The sequence below is a fragment of the Hoplias malabaricus genome, chromosome 2, assembly GCF_029633855.1.
Source record: "Hoplias malabaricus isolate fHopMal1 chromosome 2, fHopMal1.hap1, whole genome shotgun sequence".
In the NCBI taxonomy this organism is placed as follows: domain Eukaryota; kingdom Metazoa; phylum Chordata; class Actinopteri; order Characiformes; family Erythrinidae; genus Hoplias; species Hoplias malabaricus.
In genome coordinates, this window is record NC_089801.1 from 74,940,629 (window position 1) to 74,958,854 (window position 18,226).

The 18,226-nt window shown below is 46.6% G+C and overlaps 43 non-coding genes across 43 annotated transcripts; all 43 read right to left on the reverse strand.

Annotated features, from left to right (window-relative positions):
* Window positions 1-238: 238 nt before the first annotated feature.
* LOC136688054 (U2 spliceosomal RNA) lies at window positions 239-429 on the reverse strand. Its single transcript, XR_010800768.1, has one exon. It is a non-coding gene; the product is annotated as a U2 spliceosomal RNA (small nuclear RNA).
* Window positions 430-664: 235 nt separating this feature from the next.
* LOC136688487 (U5 spliceosomal RNA) lies at window positions 665-778 on the reverse strand. The gene has a single exon (XR_010801178.1). It is a non-coding gene; the product is annotated as a U5 spliceosomal RNA (small nuclear RNA).
* A 307-nt stretch (window positions 779-1,085) lies between these two features.
* Window positions 1,086-1,276, reverse strand: LOC136688055 (U2 spliceosomal RNA). Its single transcript, XR_010800769.1, has one exon. It is a non-coding gene; the product is annotated as a U2 spliceosomal RNA (small nuclear RNA).
* Window positions 1,277-1,511: 235 nt separating this feature from the next.
* On the reverse strand, window positions 1,512-1,625 carry LOC136688488 (U5 spliceosomal RNA). The gene has a single exon (XR_010801179.1). It is a non-coding gene; the product is annotated as a U5 spliceosomal RNA (small nuclear RNA).
* Window positions 1,626-1,927: 302 nt separating this feature from the next.
* Window positions 1,928-2,118, reverse strand: LOC136688056 (U2 spliceosomal RNA). Its single transcript, XR_010800770.1, has one exon. It is a non-coding gene; the product is annotated as a U2 spliceosomal RNA (small nuclear RNA).
* A 235-nt stretch (window positions 2,119-2,353) lies between these two features.
* LOC136688791 (U5 spliceosomal RNA) lies at window positions 2,354-2,468 on the reverse strand. The gene has a single exon (XR_010801479.1). It is a non-coding gene; the product is annotated as a U5 spliceosomal RNA (small nuclear RNA).
* Window positions 2,469-2,773: 305 nt separating this feature from the next.
* LOC136688057 (U2 spliceosomal RNA) lies at window positions 2,774-2,964 on the reverse strand. The gene has a single exon (XR_010800771.1). It is a non-coding gene; the product is annotated as a U2 spliceosomal RNA (small nuclear RNA).
* A 235-nt stretch (window positions 2,965-3,199) lies between these two features.
* Window positions 3,200-3,313, reverse strand: LOC136688489 (U5 spliceosomal RNA). Its single transcript, XR_010801180.1, has one exon. It is a non-coding gene; the product is annotated as a U5 spliceosomal RNA (small nuclear RNA).
* A 305-nt stretch (window positions 3,314-3,618) lies between these two features.
* Window positions 3,619-3,809, reverse strand: LOC136688059 (U2 spliceosomal RNA). Its single transcript, XR_010800772.1, has one exon. It is a non-coding gene; the product is annotated as a U2 spliceosomal RNA (small nuclear RNA).
* Window positions 3,810-4,044: 235 nt separating this feature from the next.
* Window positions 4,045-4,158, reverse strand: LOC136688490 (U5 spliceosomal RNA). Its single transcript, XR_010801181.1, has one exon. It is a non-coding gene; the product is annotated as a U5 spliceosomal RNA (small nuclear RNA).
* A 305-nt stretch (window positions 4,159-4,463) lies between these two features.
* Window positions 4,464-4,654, reverse strand: LOC136688060 (U2 spliceosomal RNA). Its single transcript, XR_010800773.1, has one exon. It is a non-coding gene; the product is annotated as a U2 spliceosomal RNA (small nuclear RNA).
* Window positions 4,655-4,889: 235 nt separating this feature from the next.
* LOC136688491 (U5 spliceosomal RNA) lies at window positions 4,890-5,003 on the reverse strand. The gene has a single exon (XR_010801182.1). It is a non-coding gene; the product is annotated as a U5 spliceosomal RNA (small nuclear RNA).
* Window positions 5,004-5,307: 304 nt separating this feature from the next.
* On the reverse strand, window positions 5,308-5,498 carry LOC136688061 (U2 spliceosomal RNA). Its single transcript, XR_010800774.1, has one exon. It is a non-coding gene; the product is annotated as a U2 spliceosomal RNA (small nuclear RNA).
* Window positions 5,499-5,733: 235 nt separating this feature from the next.
* Window positions 5,734-5,847, reverse strand: LOC136688492 (U5 spliceosomal RNA). Its single transcript, XR_010801183.1, has one exon. It is a non-coding gene; the product is annotated as a U5 spliceosomal RNA (small nuclear RNA).
* Window positions 5,848-6,153: 306 nt separating this feature from the next.
* LOC136688062 (U2 spliceosomal RNA) lies at window positions 6,154-6,344 on the reverse strand. The gene has a single exon (XR_010800775.1). It is a non-coding gene; the product is annotated as a U2 spliceosomal RNA (small nuclear RNA).
* A 235-nt stretch (window positions 6,345-6,579) lies between these two features.
* On the reverse strand, window positions 6,580-6,693 carry LOC136688493 (U5 spliceosomal RNA). Its single transcript, XR_010801184.1, has one exon. It is a non-coding gene; the product is annotated as a U5 spliceosomal RNA (small nuclear RNA).
* A 306-nt stretch (window positions 6,694-6,999) lies between these two features.
* On the reverse strand, window positions 7,000-7,190 carry LOC136688063 (U2 spliceosomal RNA). The gene has a single exon (XR_010800776.1). It is a non-coding gene; the product is annotated as a U2 spliceosomal RNA (small nuclear RNA).
* A 235-nt stretch (window positions 7,191-7,425) lies between these two features.
* Window positions 7,426-7,539, reverse strand: LOC136688800 (U5 spliceosomal RNA). Its single transcript, XR_010801488.1, has one exon. It is a non-coding gene; the product is annotated as a U5 spliceosomal RNA (small nuclear RNA).
* A 306-nt stretch (window positions 7,540-7,845) lies between these two features.
* Window positions 7,846-8,036, reverse strand: LOC136688064 (U2 spliceosomal RNA). Its single transcript, XR_010800777.1, has one exon. It is a non-coding gene; the product is annotated as a U2 spliceosomal RNA (small nuclear RNA).
* Window positions 8,037-8,271: 235 nt separating this feature from the next.
* Window positions 8,272-8,385, reverse strand: LOC136688796 (U5 spliceosomal RNA). Its single transcript, XR_010801484.1, has one exon. It is a non-coding gene; the product is annotated as a U5 spliceosomal RNA (small nuclear RNA).
* A 306-nt stretch (window positions 8,386-8,691) lies between these two features.
* LOC136688065 (U2 spliceosomal RNA) lies at window positions 8,692-8,882 on the reverse strand. The gene has a single exon (XR_010800778.1). It is a non-coding gene; the product is annotated as a U2 spliceosomal RNA (small nuclear RNA).
* A 235-nt stretch (window positions 8,883-9,117) lies between these two features.
* Window positions 9,118-9,231, reverse strand: LOC136688494 (U5 spliceosomal RNA). Its single transcript, XR_010801185.1, has one exon. It is a non-coding gene; the product is annotated as a U5 spliceosomal RNA (small nuclear RNA).
* A 300-nt stretch (window positions 9,232-9,531) lies between these two features.
* Window positions 9,532-9,722, reverse strand: LOC136688066 (U2 spliceosomal RNA). The gene has a single exon (XR_010800779.1). It is a non-coding gene; the product is annotated as a U2 spliceosomal RNA (small nuclear RNA).
* A 235-nt stretch (window positions 9,723-9,957) lies between these two features.
* Window positions 9,958-10,071, reverse strand: LOC136688495 (U5 spliceosomal RNA). The gene has a single exon (XR_010801186.1). It is a non-coding gene; the product is annotated as a U5 spliceosomal RNA (small nuclear RNA).
* A 299-nt stretch (window positions 10,072-10,370) lies between these two features.
* Window positions 10,371-10,561, reverse strand: LOC136688067 (U2 spliceosomal RNA). The gene has a single exon (XR_010800780.1). It is a non-coding gene; the product is annotated as a U2 spliceosomal RNA (small nuclear RNA).
* Window positions 10,562-10,796: 235 nt separating this feature from the next.
* LOC136688496 (U5 spliceosomal RNA) lies at window positions 10,797-10,910 on the reverse strand. Its single transcript, XR_010801187.1, has one exon. It is a non-coding gene; the product is annotated as a U5 spliceosomal RNA (small nuclear RNA).
* Window positions 10,911-11,217: 307 nt separating this feature from the next.
* LOC136688068 (U2 spliceosomal RNA) lies at window positions 11,218-11,408 on the reverse strand. The gene has a single exon (XR_010800781.1). It is a non-coding gene; the product is annotated as a U2 spliceosomal RNA (small nuclear RNA).
* Window positions 11,409-11,643: 235 nt separating this feature from the next.
* Window positions 11,644-11,757, reverse strand: LOC136688497 (U5 spliceosomal RNA). The gene has a single exon (XR_010801188.1). It is a non-coding gene; the product is annotated as a U5 spliceosomal RNA (small nuclear RNA).
* Window positions 11,758-12,056: 299 nt separating this feature from the next.
* LOC136688069 (U2 spliceosomal RNA) lies at window positions 12,057-12,247 on the reverse strand. The gene has a single exon (XR_010800782.1). It is a non-coding gene; the product is annotated as a U2 spliceosomal RNA (small nuclear RNA).
* Window positions 12,248-12,482: 235 nt separating this feature from the next.
* On the reverse strand, window positions 12,483-12,596 carry LOC136688498 (U5 spliceosomal RNA). The gene has a single exon (XR_010801189.1). It is a non-coding gene; the product is annotated as a U5 spliceosomal RNA (small nuclear RNA).
* Window positions 12,597-12,902: 306 nt separating this feature from the next.
* On the reverse strand, window positions 12,903-13,093 carry LOC136688025 (U2 spliceosomal RNA). The gene has a single exon (XR_010800738.1). It is a non-coding gene; the product is annotated as a U2 spliceosomal RNA (small nuclear RNA).
* Window positions 13,094-13,328: 235 nt separating this feature from the next.
* On the reverse strand, window positions 13,329-13,442 carry LOC136688499 (U5 spliceosomal RNA). Its single transcript, XR_010801190.1, has one exon. It is a non-coding gene; the product is annotated as a U5 spliceosomal RNA (small nuclear RNA).
* Window positions 13,443-13,747: 305 nt separating this feature from the next.
* LOC136688070 (U2 spliceosomal RNA) lies at window positions 13,748-13,938 on the reverse strand. The gene has a single exon (XR_010800783.1). It is a non-coding gene; the product is annotated as a U2 spliceosomal RNA (small nuclear RNA).
* A 235-nt stretch (window positions 13,939-14,173) lies between these two features.
* On the reverse strand, window positions 14,174-14,287 carry LOC136688500 (U5 spliceosomal RNA). The gene has a single exon (XR_010801191.1). It is a non-coding gene; the product is annotated as a U5 spliceosomal RNA (small nuclear RNA).
* A 300-nt stretch (window positions 14,288-14,587) lies between these two features.
* On the reverse strand, window positions 14,588-14,778 carry LOC136688071 (U2 spliceosomal RNA). The gene has a single exon (XR_010800784.1). It is a non-coding gene; the product is annotated as a U2 spliceosomal RNA (small nuclear RNA).
* A 235-nt stretch (window positions 14,779-15,013) lies between these two features.
* Window positions 15,014-15,127, reverse strand: LOC136688501 (U5 spliceosomal RNA). The gene has a single exon (XR_010801192.1). It is a non-coding gene; the product is annotated as a U5 spliceosomal RNA (small nuclear RNA).
* A 299-nt stretch (window positions 15,128-15,426) lies between these two features.
* On the reverse strand, window positions 15,427-15,617 carry LOC136688072 (U2 spliceosomal RNA). The gene has a single exon (XR_010800785.1). It is a non-coding gene; the product is annotated as a U2 spliceosomal RNA (small nuclear RNA).
* A 235-nt stretch (window positions 15,618-15,852) lies between these two features.
* On the reverse strand, window positions 15,853-15,966 carry LOC136688502 (U5 spliceosomal RNA). The gene has a single exon (XR_010801193.1). It is a non-coding gene; the product is annotated as a U5 spliceosomal RNA (small nuclear RNA).
* A 306-nt stretch (window positions 15,967-16,272) lies between these two features.
* Window positions 16,273-16,463, reverse strand: LOC136688073 (U2 spliceosomal RNA). The gene has a single exon (XR_010800786.1). It is a non-coding gene; the product is annotated as a U2 spliceosomal RNA (small nuclear RNA).
* Window positions 16,464-16,698: 235 nt separating this feature from the next.
* Window positions 16,699-16,812, reverse strand: LOC136688503 (U5 spliceosomal RNA). The gene has a single exon (XR_010801194.1). It is a non-coding gene; the product is annotated as a U5 spliceosomal RNA (small nuclear RNA).
* Window positions 16,813-17,117: 305 nt separating this feature from the next.
* Window positions 17,118-17,308, reverse strand: LOC136688075 (U2 spliceosomal RNA). Its single transcript, XR_010800787.1, has one exon. It is a non-coding gene; the product is annotated as a U2 spliceosomal RNA (small nuclear RNA).
* Window positions 17,309-17,543: 235 nt separating this feature from the next.
* On the reverse strand, window positions 17,544-17,657 carry LOC136688504 (U5 spliceosomal RNA). The gene has a single exon (XR_010801195.1). It is a non-coding gene; the product is annotated as a U5 spliceosomal RNA (small nuclear RNA).
* Window positions 17,658-17,956: 299 nt separating this feature from the next.
* Window positions 17,957-18,147, reverse strand: LOC136688076 (U2 spliceosomal RNA). The gene has a single exon (XR_010800788.1). It is a non-coding gene; the product is annotated as a U2 spliceosomal RNA (small nuclear RNA).
* Between the last annotated feature and the right edge of the window lie 79 nt (window positions 18,148-18,226).

An 18,226-nucleotide genomic window follows, 5' to 3' on the forward strand; every position in this document is an offset into this window, starting at 1 on the left:
GAACAAAGGTCAGGGTGGGATAATCTGTGCATAAATTAACACGCCAATTAGAGGTCAACACAGACGAGAAAAACATGAGATCATAGATTTGTATTTAAAAAAAAAAAAAAAAAAAAAAAAGAAGAAAAATGGAGGGAAAACCATGAAACAGATTAAAAAGAGAACAGCCTCGAGAAGGCAACATCATAAAGCCGTACCCATGTCCTAACTTATTTCTTTCTGACTTTTAACCAGTTTAAGGAGGTGCACCGTTCCCAGAAGTACTGCAATACCGGGTCGATGCGTGGAGCGGACGGAGCAAGCCCCTCTTCCGTCTCCCTGCTCAAAAAATCAATTTAATATGTAGTCCTCGTATAGAGGACGTATCAGATATTAAACTGATAAGAACAGATACTACACTTGATCTTAGCCAAAAGGCCGAGAAGCGATAACCGGAAAGGCCCGGCCGGCCCGGAGCACCCTGCCGCAAACCAGCAACTACTGGAGGGTATTTAAACCTGGTCGTCAGACCTTGACCCCTCCCACTCAGACACCACCACCACACCGGAGGCTCCTCCCACCAAGAACTGCAAACAGAAGCTAAGAGCTGCTGCTACAGGAACTTGTGGCAAGGCGTGCTCCAAAGACGGCTGTCGCTCTGTCATTATACAGGAAGAAAATGTGTAGCTCTGCAGCAACAGAGCCTTCAAAAATACACAAAACTCGTCAACGTTCCCCTCCACGGAAATCTTTAGTAAAAGGCGAAAGATTTGTACGTGACTGAAGAGAAACCCGAGATATGACGGCTAACGGCAGGCCTTCCGCTCCTCTGCTGGAGGTCTAAGACTCTTGCGGAGGGTGCAGACTGAACAAAGGTCAGGGTGGGATAATCTGTGCATAAATTAACACGCCAATTAGAGGTCAACACAGACGAGAAAAACATGAGATCATAGATTTGTATTTAAAAAAAAAAAAAAAAAAAAAAAAAGAAGAAAAATGGAGGGAAAACCATGAAACAGATTAAAAAGAGAACAGCCTCGAGAAGGCAACATCATAAAGCCGTACCCATGTCCTAACTTATTTCTTTCTGACTTTTAACCAGTTTAAGGAGGTGCACCGTTCCCAGAAGTACTGCAATACCGGGTCGATGCGTGGAGCGGACGGAGCAAGCCCCTCTTCCGTCTCCCTGCTCAAAAAATCAATTTAATATGTAGTCCTCGTATAGAGGACGTATCAGATATTAAACTGATAAGAACAGATACTACACTTGATCTTAGCCAAAAGGCCGAGAAGCGATAACCGGAAAGGCCCGGCCGGCCCGGAGCACCCTGCCGCAAACCAGCAACTACTGGAGGGTATTTAAACCTGGTCGTCAGACCTTGACCCCTCCCACTCAGACACCACCACCACACCGGAGGCTCCTCCCACCAAGAACTGCAAACAGAAGCTAAGAGCTGCTGCTACAGGAACTTGTGGCAAGGCGTGCTCCAAAGACGGCTGTCGCTCTGTCATTATACAGGAAGAAAATGTGTAGCTCTGCAGCAACAGAGCCTTCAAAAATACACAAAACTCGTCAACGTTCCCCTCCACGGAAATCTTTAGTAAAAGGCGAAAGATTTGTACGTGACTGAAGAGAAACCCGAGATATGACGGCTAACGGCAGGCCTTCCGCTCCTCTGCTGGAGGTCTAAGACTCTTGCGGAGGGTGCAGACTGAACAAAGGTCAGGGTGGGATAATCTGTGCATAAATTAACACGCCAATTAGAGGTCAACACAGACGAGAAAAACATGAGATCATAGATTTGTATTTAAAAAAAAAAAAAAAAAAAAAAAGAAAAATGGAGGGAAAACCATGAAACAGATTAAAAAGAGAACAGCCTCGAGAAGGCAACATCATAAAGCCGTACCCATGTCCTAACTTATTTCTTTCTGACTTTTAACCAGTTTAAGGAGGTGCACCGTTCCCAGAAGTACTGCAATACCGGGTCGATGCGTGGAGCGGACGGAGCAAGCCCCTCTTCCGTCTCCCTGCTCAAAAAATCAATTTAATATGTAGTCCTCGTATAGAGGACGTATCAGATATTAAACTGATAAGAACAGATACTACACTTGATCTTAGCCAAAAGGCCGAGAAGCGATAACCGGAAAGGCCCGGCCGGCCCGGAGCACCCTGCCGCAAACCAGCAACTACTGGAGGGTATTTAAACCTGGTCGTCAGACCTTGACCCCTCCCACTCAGACACCACCACCACACCGGAGGCTCCTCCCACCAAGAACTGCAAACAGAAGCTAAGAGCTGCTGCTACAGGAACTTGTGGCAAGGCGTGCTCCAAAGACGGCTGTCGCTCTGTCATTATACAGGAAGAAAATGTGTAGCTCTGCAGCAACAGAGCCTTCAAAAATACACAAAACTCGTCAACGTTCCCCTCCACGGAAATCTTTAGTAAAAGGCGAAAGATTTGTACGTGACTGAAGAGAAACCCGAGACATGACGGCTAACGGCAGGCCTTCCGCTCCTCTGCTGGAGGTCTAAGACTCTTGCGGAGGGTGCAGACTGAACAAAGGTCAGGGTGGGATAATCTGTGCATAAATTAACACGCCAATTAGAGGTCAACACAGACGAGAAAAACATGAGATCATAGATTTGTATTTAAAAAAAAAAAAAAAAAAAAAAAAGAAGAAAAATGGAGGGAAAACCATGAAACAGATTAAAAAGAGAACAGCCTCGAGAAGGCAACATCATAAAGCCGTACCCATGTCCTAACTTATTTCTTTCTGACTTTTAACCAGTTTAAGGAGGTGCACCGTTCCCAGAAGTACTGCAATACCGGGTCGATGCGTGGAGCGGACGGAGCAAGCCCCTCTTCCGTCTCCCTGCTCAAAAAATCAATTTAATATGTAGTCCTCGTATAGAGGACGTATCAGATATTAAACTGATAAGAACAGATACTACACTTGATCTTAGCCAAAAGGCCGAGAAGCGATAACCGGAAAGGCCCGGCCGGCCCGGAGCACCCTGCCGCAAACCAGCAACTACTGGAGGGTATTTAAACCTGGTCGTCAGACCTTGACCCCTCCCACTCAGACACCACCACCACACCGGAGGCTCCTCCCACCAAGAACTGCAAACAGAAGCTAAGAGCTGCTGCTACAGGAACTTGTGGCAAGGCGTGCTCCAAAGACGGCTGTCGCTCTGTCATTATACAGGAAGAAAATGTGTAGCTCTGCAGCAACAGAGCCTTCAAAAATACACAAAACTCGTCAACGTTCCCCTCCACGGAAATCTTTAGTAAAAGGCGAAAGATTTGTACGTGACTGAAGAGAAACCCGAGATATGACGGCTAACGGCAGGCCTTCCGCTCCTCTGCTGGAGGTCTAAGACTCTTGCGGAGGGTGCAGACTGAACAAAGGTCAGGGTGGGATAATCTGTGCATAAATTAACACGCCAATTAGAGGTCAACACAGACGAGAAAAACATGAGATCATAGATTTGTATTTAAAAAAAAAAAAAAAAAAAAAAAGAAGAAAAATGGAGGGAAAACCATGAAACAGATTAAAAAGAGAACAGCCTCGAGAAGGCAACATCATAAAGCCGTACCCATGTCCTAACTTATTTCTTTCTGACTTTTAACCAGTTTAAGGAGGTGCACCGTTCCCAGAAGTACTGCAATACCGGGTCGATGCGTGGAGCGGACGGAGCAAGCCCCTCTTCCGTCTCCCTGCTCAAAAAATCAATTTAATATGTAGTCCTCGTATAGAGGACGTATCAGATATTAAACTGATAAGAACAGATACTACACTTGATCTTAGCCAAAAGGCCGAGAAGCGATAACCGGAAAGGCCCGGCCGGCCCGGAGCACCCTGCCGCAAACCAGCAACTACTGGAGGGTATTTAAACCTGGTCGTCAGACCTTGACCCCTCCCACTCAGACACCACCACCACACCGGAGGCTCCTCCCACCAAGAACTGCAAACAGAAGCTAAGAGCTGCTGCTACAGGAACTTGTGGCAAGGCGTGCTCCAAAGACGGCTGTCGCTCTGTCATTATACAGGAAGAAAATGTGTAGCTCTGCAGCAACAGAGCCTTCAAAAATACACAAAACTCGTCAACGTTCCCCTCCACGGAAATCTTTAGTAAAAGGCGAAAGATTTGTACGTGACTGAAGAGAAACCCGAGATATGACGGCTAACGGCAGGCCTTCCGCTCCTCTGCTGGAGGTCTAAGACTCTTGCGGAGGGTGCAGACTGAACAAAGGTCAGGGTGGGATAATCTGTGCATAAATTAACACGCCAATTAGAGGTCAACACAGACGAGAAAAACATGAGATCATAGATTTGTATTTAAAAAAAAAAAAAAAAAAAAAAAGAAGAAAAATGGAGGGAAAACCATGAAACAGATTAAAAAGAGAACAGCCTCGAGAAGGCAACATCATAAAGCCGTACCCATGTCCTAACTTATTTCTTTCTGACTTTTAACCAGTTTAAGGAGGTGCACCGTTCCCAGAAGTACTGCAATACCGGGTCGATGCGTGGAGCGGACGGAGCAAGCCCCTCTTCCGTCTCCCTGCTCAAAAAATCAATTTAATATGTAGTCCTCGTATAGAGGACGTATCAGATATTAAACTGATAAGAACAGATACTACACTTGATCTTAGCCAAAAGGCCGAGAAGCGATAACCGGAAAGGCCCGGCCGGCCCGGAGCACCCTGCCGCAAACCAGCAACTACTGGAGGGTATTTAAACCTGGTCGTCAGACCTTGACCCCTCCCACTCAGACACCACCACCACACCGGAGGCTCCTCCCACCAAGAACTGCAAACAGAAGCTAAGAGCTGCTGCTACAGGAACTTGTGGCAAGGCGTGCTCCAAAGACGGCTGTCGCTCTGTCATTATACAGGAAGAAAATGTGTAGCTCTGCAGCAACAGAGCCTTCAAAAATACACAAAACTCGTCAACGTTCCCCTCCACGGAAATCTTTAGTAAAAGGCGAAAGATTTGTACGTGACTGAAGAGAAACCCGAGATATGACGGCTAACGGCAGGCCTTCCGCTCCTCTGCTGGAGGTCTAAGACTCTTGCGGAGGGTGCAGACTGAACAAAGGTCAGGGTGGGATAATCTGTGCATAAATTAACACGCCAATTAGAGGTCAACACAGACGAGAAAAACATGAGATCATAGATTTGTATTTAAAAAAAAAAAAAAAAAAAAAAGAAGAAAAATGGAGGGAAAACCATGAAACAGATTAAAAAGAGAACAGCCTCGAGAAGGCAACATCATAAAGCCGTACCCATGTCCTAACTTATTTCTTTCTGACTTTTAACCAGTTTAAGGAGGTGCACCGTTCCCAGAAGTACTGCAATACCGGGTCGATGCGTGGAGCGGACGGAGCAAGCCCCTCTTCCGTCTCCCTGCTCAAAAAATCAATTTAATATGTAGTCCTCGTATAGAGGACGTATCAGATATTAAACTGATAAGAACAGATACTACACTTGATCTTAGCCAAAAGGCCGAGAAGCGATAACCGGAAAGGCCCGGCCGGCCCGGAGCACCCTGCCGCAAACCAGCAACTACTGGAGGGTATTTAAACCTGGTCGTCAGACCTTGACCCCTCCCACTCAGACACCACCACCACACCGGAGGCTCCTCCCACCAAGAACTGCAAACAGAAGCTAAGAGCTGCTGCTACAGGAACTTGTGGCAAGGCGTGCTCCAAAGACGGCTGTCGCTCTGTCATTATACAGGAAGAAAATGTGTAGCTCTGCAGCAACAGAGCCTTCAAAAATACACAAAACTCGTCAACGTTCCCCTCCACGGAAATCTTTAGTAAAAGGCGAAAGATTTGTACGTGACTGAAGAGAAACCCGAGATATGACGGCTAACGGCAGGCCTTCCGCTCCTCTGCTGGAGGTCTAAGACTCTTGCGGAGGGTGCAGACTGAACAAAGGTCAGGGTGGGATAATCTGTGCATAAATTAACACGCCAATTAGAGGTCAACACAGACGAGAAAAACATGAGATCATAGATTTGTATTTAAAAAAAAAAAAAAAAAAAAAAAAGAAGAAAAATGGAGGGAAAACCATGAAACAGATTAAAAAGAGAACAGCCTCGAGAAGGCAACATCATAAAGCCGTACCCATGTCCTAACTTATTTCTTTCTGACTTTTAACCAGTTTAAGGAGGTGCACCGTTCCCAGAAGTACTGCAATACCGGGTCGATGCGTGGAGCGGACGGAGCAAGCCCCTCTTCCGTCTCCCTGCTCAAAAAATCAATTTAATATGTAGTCCTCGTATAGAGGACGTATCAGATATTAAACTGATAAGAACAGATACTACACTTGATCTTAGCCAAAAGGCCGAGAAGCGATAACCGGAAAGGCCCGGCCGGCCCGGAGCACCCTGCCGCAAACCAGCAACTACTGGAGGGTATTTAAACCTGGTCGTCAGACCTTGACCCCTCCCACTCAGACACCACCACCACACCGGAGGCTCCTCCCACCAAGAACTGCAAACAGAAGCTAAGAGCTGCTGCTACAGGAACTTGTGGCAAGGCGTGCTCCAAAGACGGCTGTCGCTCTGTCATTATACAGGAAGAAAATGTGTAGCTCTGCAGCAACAGAGCCTTCAAAAATACACAAAACTCGTCAACGTTCCCCTCCACGGAAATCTTTAGTAAAAGGCGAAAGATTTGTACGTGACTGAAGAGAAACCCGAGATATGACGGCTAACGGCAGGCCTTCCGCTCCTCTGCTGGAGGTCTAAGACTCTTGCGGAGGGTGCAGACTGAACAAAGGTCAGGGTGGGATAATCTGTGCATAAATTAACACGCCAATTAGAGGTCAACACAGACGAGAAAAACATGAGATCATAGATTTGTATTTAAAAAAAAAAAAAAAAAAAAAAAAGAAGAAAAATGGAGGGAAAACCATGAAACAGATTAAAAAGAGAACAGCCTCGAGAAGGCAACATCATAAAGCCGTACCCATGTCCTAACTTATTTCTTTCTGACTTTTAACCAGTTTAAGGAGGTGCACCGTTCCCAGAAGTACTGCAATACCGGGTCGATGCGTGGAGCGGACGGAGCAAGCCCCTCTTCCGTCTCCCTGCTCAAAAAATCAATTTAATATGTAGTCCTCGTATAGAGGACGTATCAGATATTAAACTGATAAGAACAGATACTACACTTGATCTTAGCCAAAAGGCCGAGAAGCGATAACCGGAAAGGCCCGGCCGGCCCGGAGCACCCTGCCGCAAACCAGCAACTACTGGAGGGTATTTAAACCTGGTCGTCAGACCTTGACCCCTCCCACTCAGACACCACCACCACACCGGAGGCTCCTCCCACCAAGAACTGCAAACAGAAGCTAAGAGCTGCTGCTACAGGAACTTGTGGCAAGGCGTGCTCCAAAGACGGCTGTCGCTCTGTCATTATACAGGAAGAAAATGTGTAGCTCTGCAGCAACAGAGCCTTCAAAAATACACAAAACTCGTCAACGTTCCCCTCCACGGAAATCTTTAGCAAAAGGCGAAAGATTTGTACGTGACTGAAGAGAAACCCGAGATATGACGGCTAACGGCAGGCCTTCCGCTCCTCTGCTGGAGGTCTAAGACTCTTGCGGAGGGTGCAGACTGAACAAAGGTCAGGGTGGGATAATCTGTGCATAAATTAACACGCCAATTAGAGGTCAACACAGACGAGAAAAACATGAGATCATAGATTTGTATTTAAAAAAAAAAAAAAAAAAAAAAAAGAAGAAAAATGGAGGGAAAACCATGAAACAGATTAAAAAGAGAACAGCCTCGAGAAGGCAACATCATAAAGCCGTACCCATGTCCTAACTTATTTCTTTCTGACTTTTAACCAGTTTAAGGAGGTGCACCGTTCCCAGAAGTACTGCAATACCGGGTCGATGCGTGGAGCGGACGGAGCAAGCCCCTCTTCCGTCTCCCTGCTCAAAAAATCAATTTAATATGTAGTCCTCGTATAGAGGACGTATCAGATATTAAACTGATAAGAACAGATACTACACTTGATCTTAGCCAAAAGGCCGAGAAGCGATAACCGGAAAGGCCCGGCCGGCCCGGAGCACCCTGCCGCAAACCAGCAACTACTGGAGGGTATTTAAACCTGGTCGTCAGACCTTGACCCCTCCCACTCAGACACCACCACCACACCGGAGGCTCCTCCCACCAAGAACTGCAAACAGAAGCTAAGAGCTGCTGCTACAGGAACTTGTGGCAAGGCGTGCTCCAAAGACGGCTGTCGCTCTGTCATTATACAGGAAGAAAATGTGTAGCTCTGCAGCAACAGAACCTTCAAAAATACACAAAACTCGTCAACGTTCCCCTCCACGGAAATCTTTAGTAAAAGGCGAAAGATTTGTACGTGACTGAAGAGAAACCCGAGATATGACGGCTAACGGCAGGCCTTCCGCTCCTCTGCTGGAGGTCTAAGACTCTTGCGGAGGGTGCAGACTGAACAAAGGTCAGGGTGGGATAATCTGTGCATAAATTAACACGCCAATTAGAGGTCAACACAGACGAGAAAAACATGAGATCATAGATTTGTATTTAAAAAAAAAAAAAAAAAAAAAAAAGAAGAAAAATGGAGGGAAAACCATGAAACAGATTAAAAAGAGAACAGCCTCGAGAAGGCAACATCATAAAGCCGTACCCATGTCCTAACTTATTTCTTTCTGACTTTTAACCAGTTTAAGGAGGTGCACCGTTCCCAGAAGTACTGCAATACCGGGTCGATGCGTGGAGCGGACGGAGCAAGCCCCTCTTCCGTCTCCCTGCTCAAAAAATCAATTTAATATGTAGTCCTCGTATAGAGGACGTATCAGATATTAAACTGATAAGAACAGATACTACACTTGATCTTAGCCAAAAGGCCGAGAAGCGATAACCGGAAAGGCCCGGCCGGCCCGGAGCACCCTGCCGCAAACCAGCAACTACTGGAGGGTATTTAAACCTGGTCGTCAGACCTTGACCCCTCCCACTCAGACACCACCACCACACCGGAGGCTCCTCCCACCAAGAACTGCAAACAGAAGCTAAGAGCTGCTGCTACAGGAACTTGTGGCAAGGCGTGCTCCAAAGACGGCTGTCGCTCTGTCATTATACAGGAAGAAAATGTGTAGCTCTGCAGCAACAGAGCCTTCAAAAATACACAAAACTCGTCAACGTTCCCCTCCACGGAAATCTTTAGTAAAAGGCGAAAGATTTGTACGTGACTGAAGAGAAACCCGAGATATGACGGCTAACGGCAGGCCTTCCGCTCCTCTGCTGGAGGTCTAAGACTCTTGCGGAGGGTGCAGACTGAACAAAGGTCAGGGTGGGATAATCTGTGCATAAATTAACACGCCAATTAGAGGTCAACACAGACGAGAAAAACATGAGATCATAGATTTGTATTTAAAAAAAAAAAAAAAAAAGAAGAAAAATGGAGGGAAAACCATGAAACAGATTAAAAAGAGAACAGCCCCGAGAAGGCAACATCATAAAGCCGTACCCATGTCCTAACTTATTTCTTTCTGACTTTTAACCAGTTTAAGGAGGTGCACCGTTCCCAGAAGTACTGCAATACCGGGTCGATGCGTGGAGCGGACGGAGCAAGCCCCTCTTCCGTCTCCCTGCTCAAAAAATCAATTTAATATGTAGTCCTCGTATAGAGGACGTATCAGATATTAAACTGATAAGAACAGATACTACACTTGATCTTAGCCAAAAGGCCGAGAAGCGATAACCGGAAAGGCCCGGCCGGCCCGGAGCACCCTGCCGCAAACCAGCAACTACTGGAGGGTATTTAAACCTGGTCGTCAGACCTTGACCCCTCCCACTCAGACACCACCACCACACCGGAGGCTCCTCCCACCAAGAACTGCAAACAGAAGCTAAGAGCTGCTGCTACAGGAACTTGTGGCAAGGCGTGCTCCAAAGACGGCTGTCGCTCTGTCATTATACAGGAAGAAAATGTGTAGCTCTGCAGCAACAGAGCCTTCAAAAATACACAAAACTCGTCAACGTTCCCCTCCACGGAAATCTTTAGTAAAAGGCGAAAGATTTGTACGTGACTGAAGAGAAACCCGAGATATGACGGCTAACGGCAGGCCTTCCGCTCCTCTGCTGGAGGTCTAAGACTCTTGCGGAGGGTGCAGACTGAACAAAGGTCAGGGTGGGATAATCTGTGCATAAATTAACACGCCAATTAGAGGTCAACACAGACGAGAAAAACATGAGATCATAGATTTGTATTTAAAAAAAAAAAAAAAAAGAAGAAAAATGGAGGGAAAACCATGAAACAGATTAAAAAGAGAACAGCCCCGAGAAGGCAACATCATAAAGCCGTACCCATGTCCTAACTTATTTCTTTCTGACTTTTAACCAGTTTAAGGAGGTGCACCGTTCCCAGAAGTACTGCAATACCGGGTCGATGCGTGGAGCGGACGGAGCAAGCCCCTCTTCCGTCTCCCTGCTCAAAAAATCAATTTAATATGTAGTCCTCGTATAGAGGACGTATCAGATATTAAACTGATAAGAACAGATACTACACTTGATCTTAGCCAAAAGGCCGAGAAGCGATAACCGGAAAGGCCCGGCCGGCCCGGAGCACCCTGCCGCAAACCAGCAACTACTGGAGGGTATTTAAACCTGGTCGTCAGACCTTGACCCCTCCCACTCAGACACCACCACCACACCGGAGGCTCCTCCCACCAAGAACTGCAAACAGAAGCTAAGAGCTGCTGCTACAGGAACTTGTGGCAAGGCGTGCTCCAAAGACGGCTGTCGCTCTGTCATTATACAGGAAGAAAATGTGTAGCTCTGCAGCAACAGAGCCTTCAAAAATACACAAAACTCGTCAACGTTCCCCTCCACGGAAATCTTTAGTAAAAGGCGAAAGATTTGTACGTGACTGAAGAGAAACCCGAGATATGACGGCTAACGGCAGGCCTTCCGCTCCTCTGCTGGAGGTCTAAGACTCTTGCGGAGGGTGCAGACTGAACAAAGGTCAGGGTGGGATAATCTGTGCATAAATTAACACGCCAATTAGAGGTCAACACAGACGAGAAAAACATGAGATCATAGATTTGTATTTAAAAAAAAAAAAAAAAAAAAAAAAAGAAGAAAAATGGAGGGAAAACCATGAAACAGATTAAAAAGAGAACAGCCTCGAGAAGGCAACATCATAAAGCCGTACCCATGTCCTAACTTATTTCTTTCTGACTTTTAACCAGTTTAAGGAGGTGCACCGTTCCCAGAAGTACTGCAATACCGGGTCGATGCGTGGAGCGGACGGAGCAAGCCCCTCTTCCGTCTCCCTGCTCAAAAAATCAATTTAATATGTAGTCCTCGTATAGAGGACGTATCAGATATTAAACTGATAAGAACAGATACTACACTTGATCTTAGCCAAAAGGCCGAGAAGCGATAACCGGAAAGGCCCGGCCGGCCCGGAGCACCCTGCCGCAAACCAGCAACTACTGGAGGGTATTTAAACCTGGTCGTCAGACCTTGACCCCTCCCACTCAGACACCACCACCACACCGGAGGCTCCTCCCACCAAGAACTGCAAACAGAAGCTAAGAGCTGCTGCTACAGGAACTTGTGGCAAGGCGTGCTCCAAAGACGGCTGTCGCTCTGTCATTATACAGGAAGAAAATGTGTAGCTCTGCAGCAACAGAGCCTTCAAAAATACACAAAACTCGTCAACGTTCCCCTCCACGGAAATCTTTAGTAAAAGGCGAAAGATTTGTACGTGACTGAAGAGAAACCCGAGATATGACGGCTAACGGCAGGCCTTCCGCTCCTCTGCTGGAGGTCTAAGACTCTTGCGGAGGGTGCAGACTGAACAAAGGTCAGGGTGGGATAATCTGTGCATAAATTAACACGCCAATTAGAGGTCAACACAGACGAGAAAAACATGAGATCATAGATTTGTATTTAAAAAAAAAAAAAAAAAGAAGAAAAATGGAGGGAAAACCATGAAACAGATTAAAAAGAGAACAGCCCCGAGAAGGCAACATCATAAAGCCGTACCCATGTCCTAACTTATTTCTTTCTGACTTTTAACCAGTTTAAGGAGGTGCACCGTTCCCAGAAGTACTGCAATACCGGGTCGATGCGTGGAGCGGACGGAGCAAGCCCCTCTTCCGTCTCCCTGCTCAAAAAATCAATTTAATATGTAGTCCTCGTATAGAGGACGTATCAGATATTAAACTGATAAGAACAGATACTACACTTGATCTTAGCCAAAAGGCCGAGAAGCGATAACCGGAAAGGCCCGGCCGGCCCGGAGCACCCTGCCGCAAACCAGCAACTACTGGAGGGTATTTAAACCTGGTCGTCAGACCTTGACCCCTCCCACTCAGACACCACCACCACACCGGAGGCTCCTCCCACCAAGAACTGCAAACAGAAGCTAAGAGCTGCTGCTACAGGAACTTGTGGCAAGGCGTGCTCCAAAGACGGCTGTCGCTCTGTCATTATACAGGAAGAAAACGTGTAGCTCTGCAGCAACAGAGCCTTCAAAAATACACAAAACTCGTCAACGTTCCCCTCCACGGAAATCTTTAGTAAAAGGCGAAAGATTTGTACGTGACTGAAGAGAAACCCGAGATATGACGGCTAACGGCAGGCCTTCCGCTCCTCTGCTGGAGGTCTAAGACTCTTGCGGAGGGTGCAGACTGAACAAAGGTCAGGGTGGGATAATCTGTGCATAAATTAACACGCCAATTAGAGGTCAACACAGACGAGAAAAACATGAGATCATAGATTTGTATTTAAAAAAAAAAAAAAAAAAAAAAAAGAAGAAAAATGGAGGGAAAACCATGAAACAGATTAAAAAGAGAACAGCCTCGAGAAGGCAACATCATAAAGCCGTACCCATGTCCTAACTTATTTCTTTCTGACTTTTAACCAGTTTAAGGAGGTGCACCGTTCCCAGAAGTACTGCAATACCGGGTCGATGCGTGGAGCGGACGGAGCAAGCCCCTCTTCCGTCTCCCTGCTCAAAAAATCAATTTAATATATAGTCCTCGTATAGAGGACGTATCAGATATTAAACTGATAAGAACAGATACTACACTTGATCTTAGCCAAAAGGCCGAGAAGCGATAACCGGAAAGGCCCGGCCGGCCCGGAGCACCCTGCCGCAAACCAGCAACTACTGGAGGGTATTTAAACCTGGTCGTCAGACCTTGACCCCTCCCACTCAGACACCACCACCACACCGGAGGCTCCTCCCACCAAGAACTGCAAACAGAAGCTAAGAGCTGCTGCTACAGGAACTTGTGGCAAGGCGTGCTCCAAAGACGGCTGTCGCTCTGTCATTATACAGGAAGAAAACGTGTAGCTCTGCAGCAACAGAGCCTTCAAAAATACACAAAACTCGTCAACGTTCCCCTCCACGGAAATCTTTAGTAAAAGGCGAAAGATTTGTACGTGACTGAAGAGAAACCCGAGATATGACGGCTAACGGCAGGCCTTCCGCTCCTCTGCTGGAGGTCTAAGACTCTTGCGGAGGGTGCAGACTGAACAAAGGTCAGGGTGGGATAATCTGTGCATAAATTAACACGCCAATTAGAGGTCAACACAGACGAGAAAAACATGAGATCATAGATTTGTATTTAAAAAAAAAAAAAAAAAAAAAAAGAAGAAAAATGGAGGGAAAACCATGAAACAGATTAAAAAGAGAACAGCCTCGAGAAGGCAACATCATAAAGCCGTACCCATGTCCTAACTTATTTCTTTCTGACTTTTAACCAGTTTAAGGAGGTGCACCGTTCCCAGAAGTACTGCAATACCGGGTCGATGCGTGGAGCGGACGGAGCAAGCCCCTCTTCCGTCTCCCTGCTCAAAAAATCAATTTAATATGTAGTCCTCGTATAGAGGACGTATCAGATATTAAACTGATAAGAACAGATACTACACTTGATCTTAGCCAAAAGGCCGAGAAGCGATAACCGGAAAGGCCCGGCCGGCCCGGAGCACCCTGCCGCAAACCAGCAACTACTGGAGGGTATTTAAACCTGGTCGTCAGACCTTGACCCCTCCCACTCAGACACCACCACCACACCGGAGGCTCCTCCCACCAAGAACTGCAAACAGAAGCTAAGAGCTGCTGCTACAGGAACTTGTGGCAAGGCGTGCTCCAAAGACGGCTGTCGCTCTGTCATTATACAGGAAGAAAATGTGTAGCTCTGCAGCAACAGAGCCTTCAAAAATACACAAAACTCGTCAACGTTCCCCTCCACGGAAATCTTTAGTAAAAGGCGAAAGATTTGTACGTGACTGAAGAGAAACCCGAGATATGACGGCTAACGGCAGGCCTTCCGCTCCTCTGCTGGAGGTCTAAGACTCTTGCGGAGGGTGCAGACTGAACAAAGGTCAGGGTGGGATAATCTGTGCATAAATTAACACGCCAATTAGAGGTCAACACAGACGAGAAAAACATGAGATCATAGATTTGTATTTAAAAAAAAAAAAAAAAAAGAAGAAAAATGGAGGGAAAACCATGAAACAGATTAAAAAGAGAACAGCCCCGAGAAGGCAACATCATAAAGCCGTACCCATGTCCTAACTTATTTCTTTCTGACTTTTAACCAGTTTAAGGAGGTGCACCGTTCCCAGAAGTACTGCAATACCGGGTCGATGCGTGGAGCGGACGGAGCAAGCCCCTCTTCCGTCTCCCTGCTCAAAAAATCAATTTAATATGTAGTCCTCGTATAGAGGACGTATCAGATATTAAACTGATAAGAACAGATACTACACTTGATCTTAGCCAAAAGGCCGAGAAGCGATAACCGGAAAGGCCCGGCCGGCCCGGAGCACCCTGCCGCAAACCAGCAACTACTGGAGGGTATTTAAACCTGGTCGTCAGACCTTGACCCCTCCCACTCAGACACCACCACCACACCGGAGGCTCCTCCCACCAAGAACTGCAAACAGAAGCTAAGAGCTGCTGCTACAGGAACTTGTGGCAAGGCGTGCTCCAAAGACGGCTGTCGCTCTGTCATTATACAGGAAGAAAATGTGTAGCTCTGCAGCAACAGAGCCTTCAAAAATACACAAAACTCGTCAACGTTCCCCTCCACGGAAATCTTTAGTAAAAGGCGAAAGATTTGTACGTGACTGAAGAGAAACCCGAGATATGACGGCTAACGGCAGGCCTTCCGCTCCTCTGCTGGAGGTCTAAGACTCTTGCGGAGGGTGCAGACTGAACAAAGGTCAGGGTGGGATAATCTGTGCATAAATTAACACGCCAATTAGAGGTCAACACAGACGAGAAAAACATGAGATCATAGATTTGTATTTAAAAAAAAAAAAAAAAAGAAGAAAAATGGAGGGAAAACCATGAAACAGATTAAAAAGAGAACAGCCCCGAGAAGGCAACATCATAAAGCCGTACCCATGTCCTAACTTATTTCTTTCTGACTTTTAACCAGTTTAAGGAGGTGCACCGTTCCCAGAAGTACTGCAATACCGGGTCGATGCGTGGAGCGGACGGAGCAAGCCCCTCTTCCGTCTCCCTGCTCAAAAAATCAATTTAATATGTAGTCCTCGTATAGAGGACGTATCAGATATTAAACTGATAAGAACAGATACTACACTTGATCTTAGCCAAAAGGCCGAGAAGCGATAACCGGAAAGGCCCGGCCGGCCCGGAGCACCCTGCCGCAAACCAGCAACTACTGGAGGGTATTTAAACCTGGTCGTCAGACCTTGACCCCTCCCACTCAGACACCACCACCACACCGGAGGCTCCTCCCACCAAGAACTGCAAACAGAAGCTAAGAGCTGCTGCTACAGGAACTTGTGGCAAGGCGTGCTCCAAAGACGGCTGTCGCTCTGTCATTATACAGGAAGAAAATGTGTAGCTCTGCAGCAACAGAGCCTTCAAAAATACACAAAACTCGTCAACGTTCCCCTCCACGGAAATCTTTAGTAAAAGGCGAAAGATTTGTACGTGACTGAAGAGAAACCCGAGATATGACGGCTAACGGCAGGCCTTCCGCTCCTCTGCTGGAGGTCTAAGACTCTTGCGGAGGGTGCAGACTGAACAAAGGTCAGGGTGGGATAATCTGTGCATAAATTAACACGCCAATTAGAGGTCAACACAGACGAGAAAAACATGAGATCATAGATTTGTATTTAAAAAAAAAAAAAAAAAAAAAAAAGAAGAAAAATGGAGGGAAAACCATGAAACAGATTAAAAAGAGAACAGCCTCGAGAAGGCAACATCATAAAGCCGTACCCATGTCCTAACTTATTTCTTTCTGACTTTTAACCAGTTTAAGGAGGTGCACCGTTCCCAGAAGTACTGCAATACCGGGTCGATGCGTGGAGCGGACGGAGCAAGCCCCTCTTCCGTCTCCCTGCTCAAAAAATCAATTTAATATGTAGTCCTCGTATAGAGGACGTATCAGATATTAAACTGATAAGAACAGATACTACACTTGATCTTAGCCAAAAGGCCGAGAAGCGATAACCGGAAAGGCCCGGCCGGCCCGGAGCACCCTGCCGCAAACCAGCAACTACTGGAGGGTATTTAAACCTGGTCGTCAGACCTTGACCCCTCCCACTCAGACACCACCACCACACCGGAGGCTCCTCCCACCAAGAACTGCAAACAGAAGCTAAGAGCTGCTGCTACAGGAACTTGTGGCAAGGCGTGCTCCAAAGACGGCTGTCGCTCTGTCATTATACAGGAAGAAAATGTGTAGCTCTGCAGCAACAGAGCCTTCAAAAATACACAAAACTCGTCAACGTTCCCCTCCACGGAAATCTTTAGTAAAAGGCGAAAGATTTGTACGTGACTGAAGAGAAACCCGAGATATGACGGCTAACGGCAGGCCTTCCGCTCCTCTGCTGGAGGTCTAAGACTCTTGCGGAGGGTGCAGACTGAACAAAGGTCAGGGTGGGATAATCTGTGCATAAATTAACACGCCAATTAGAGGTCAACACAGACGAGAAAAACATGAGATCATAGATTTGTATTTAAAAAAAAAAAAAAAAAAAAAAAGAAGAAAAATGGAGGGAAAACCATGAAACAGATTAAAAAGAGAACAGCCTCGAGAAGGCAACATCATAAAGCCGTACCCATGTCCTAACTTATTTCTTTCTGACTTTTAACCAGTTTAAGGAGGTGCACCGTTCCCAGAAGTACTGCAATACCGGGTCGATGCGTGGAGCGGACGGAGCAAGCCCCTCTTCCGTCTCCCTGCTCAAAAAATCAATTTAATATGTAGTCCTCGTATAGAGGACGTATCAGATATTAAACTGATAAGAACAGATACTACACTTGATCTTAGCCAAAAGGCCGAGAAGCGATAACCGGAAAGGCCCGGCCGGCCCGGAGCACCCTGCCGCAAACCAGCAACTACTGGAGGGTATTTAAACCTGGTCGTCAGACCTTGACCCCTCCCACTCAGACACCACCACCACACCGGAGGCTCCTCCCACCAAGAACTGCAAACAGAAGCTAAGAGCTGCTGCTACAGGAACTTGTGGCAAGGCGTGCTCCAAAGACGGCTGTCGCTCTGTCATTATACAGGAAGAAAATGTGTAGCTCTGCAGCAACAGAGCCTTCAAAAATACACAAAACTCGTCAACGTTCCCCTCCACGGAAATCTTTAGTAAAAGGCGAAAGATTTGTACGTGACTGAAGAGAAACCCGAGATATGACGGCTAACGGCAGGCCTTCCGCTCCTCTGCTGGAGGTCTAAGACTCTTGCGGAGGGTGCAGACTGAACAAAGGTCAGGGTGGGATAATCTGTGCATAAATTAACACGCCAATTAGAGGTCAACACAGACGAGAAAAACATGAGATCATAGATTTGTATTTAAAAAAAAAAAAAAAAAGAAGAAAAATGGAGGGAAAACCATGAAACAGATTAAAAAGAGAACAGCCCCGAGAAGGCAACATCATAAAGCCGTACCCATGTCCTAACTTATTTCTTTCTGACTTTTAACCAGTTTAAGGAGGTGCACCGTTCCCAGAAGTACTGCAATACCGGGTCGATGCGTGGAGCGGACGGAGCAAGCCCCTCTTCCGTCTCCCTGCTCAAAAAATCAATTTAATATGTAGTCCTCGTATAGAGGACGTATCAGATATTAAACTGATAAGAACAGATACTACACTTGATCTTAGCCAAAAGGCCGAGAAGCGATAACCGGAAAGGCCCGGCCGGCCCGGAGCACCCTGCCGCAAACCAGCAACTACTGGAGGGTATTTAAACCTGGTCGTCAG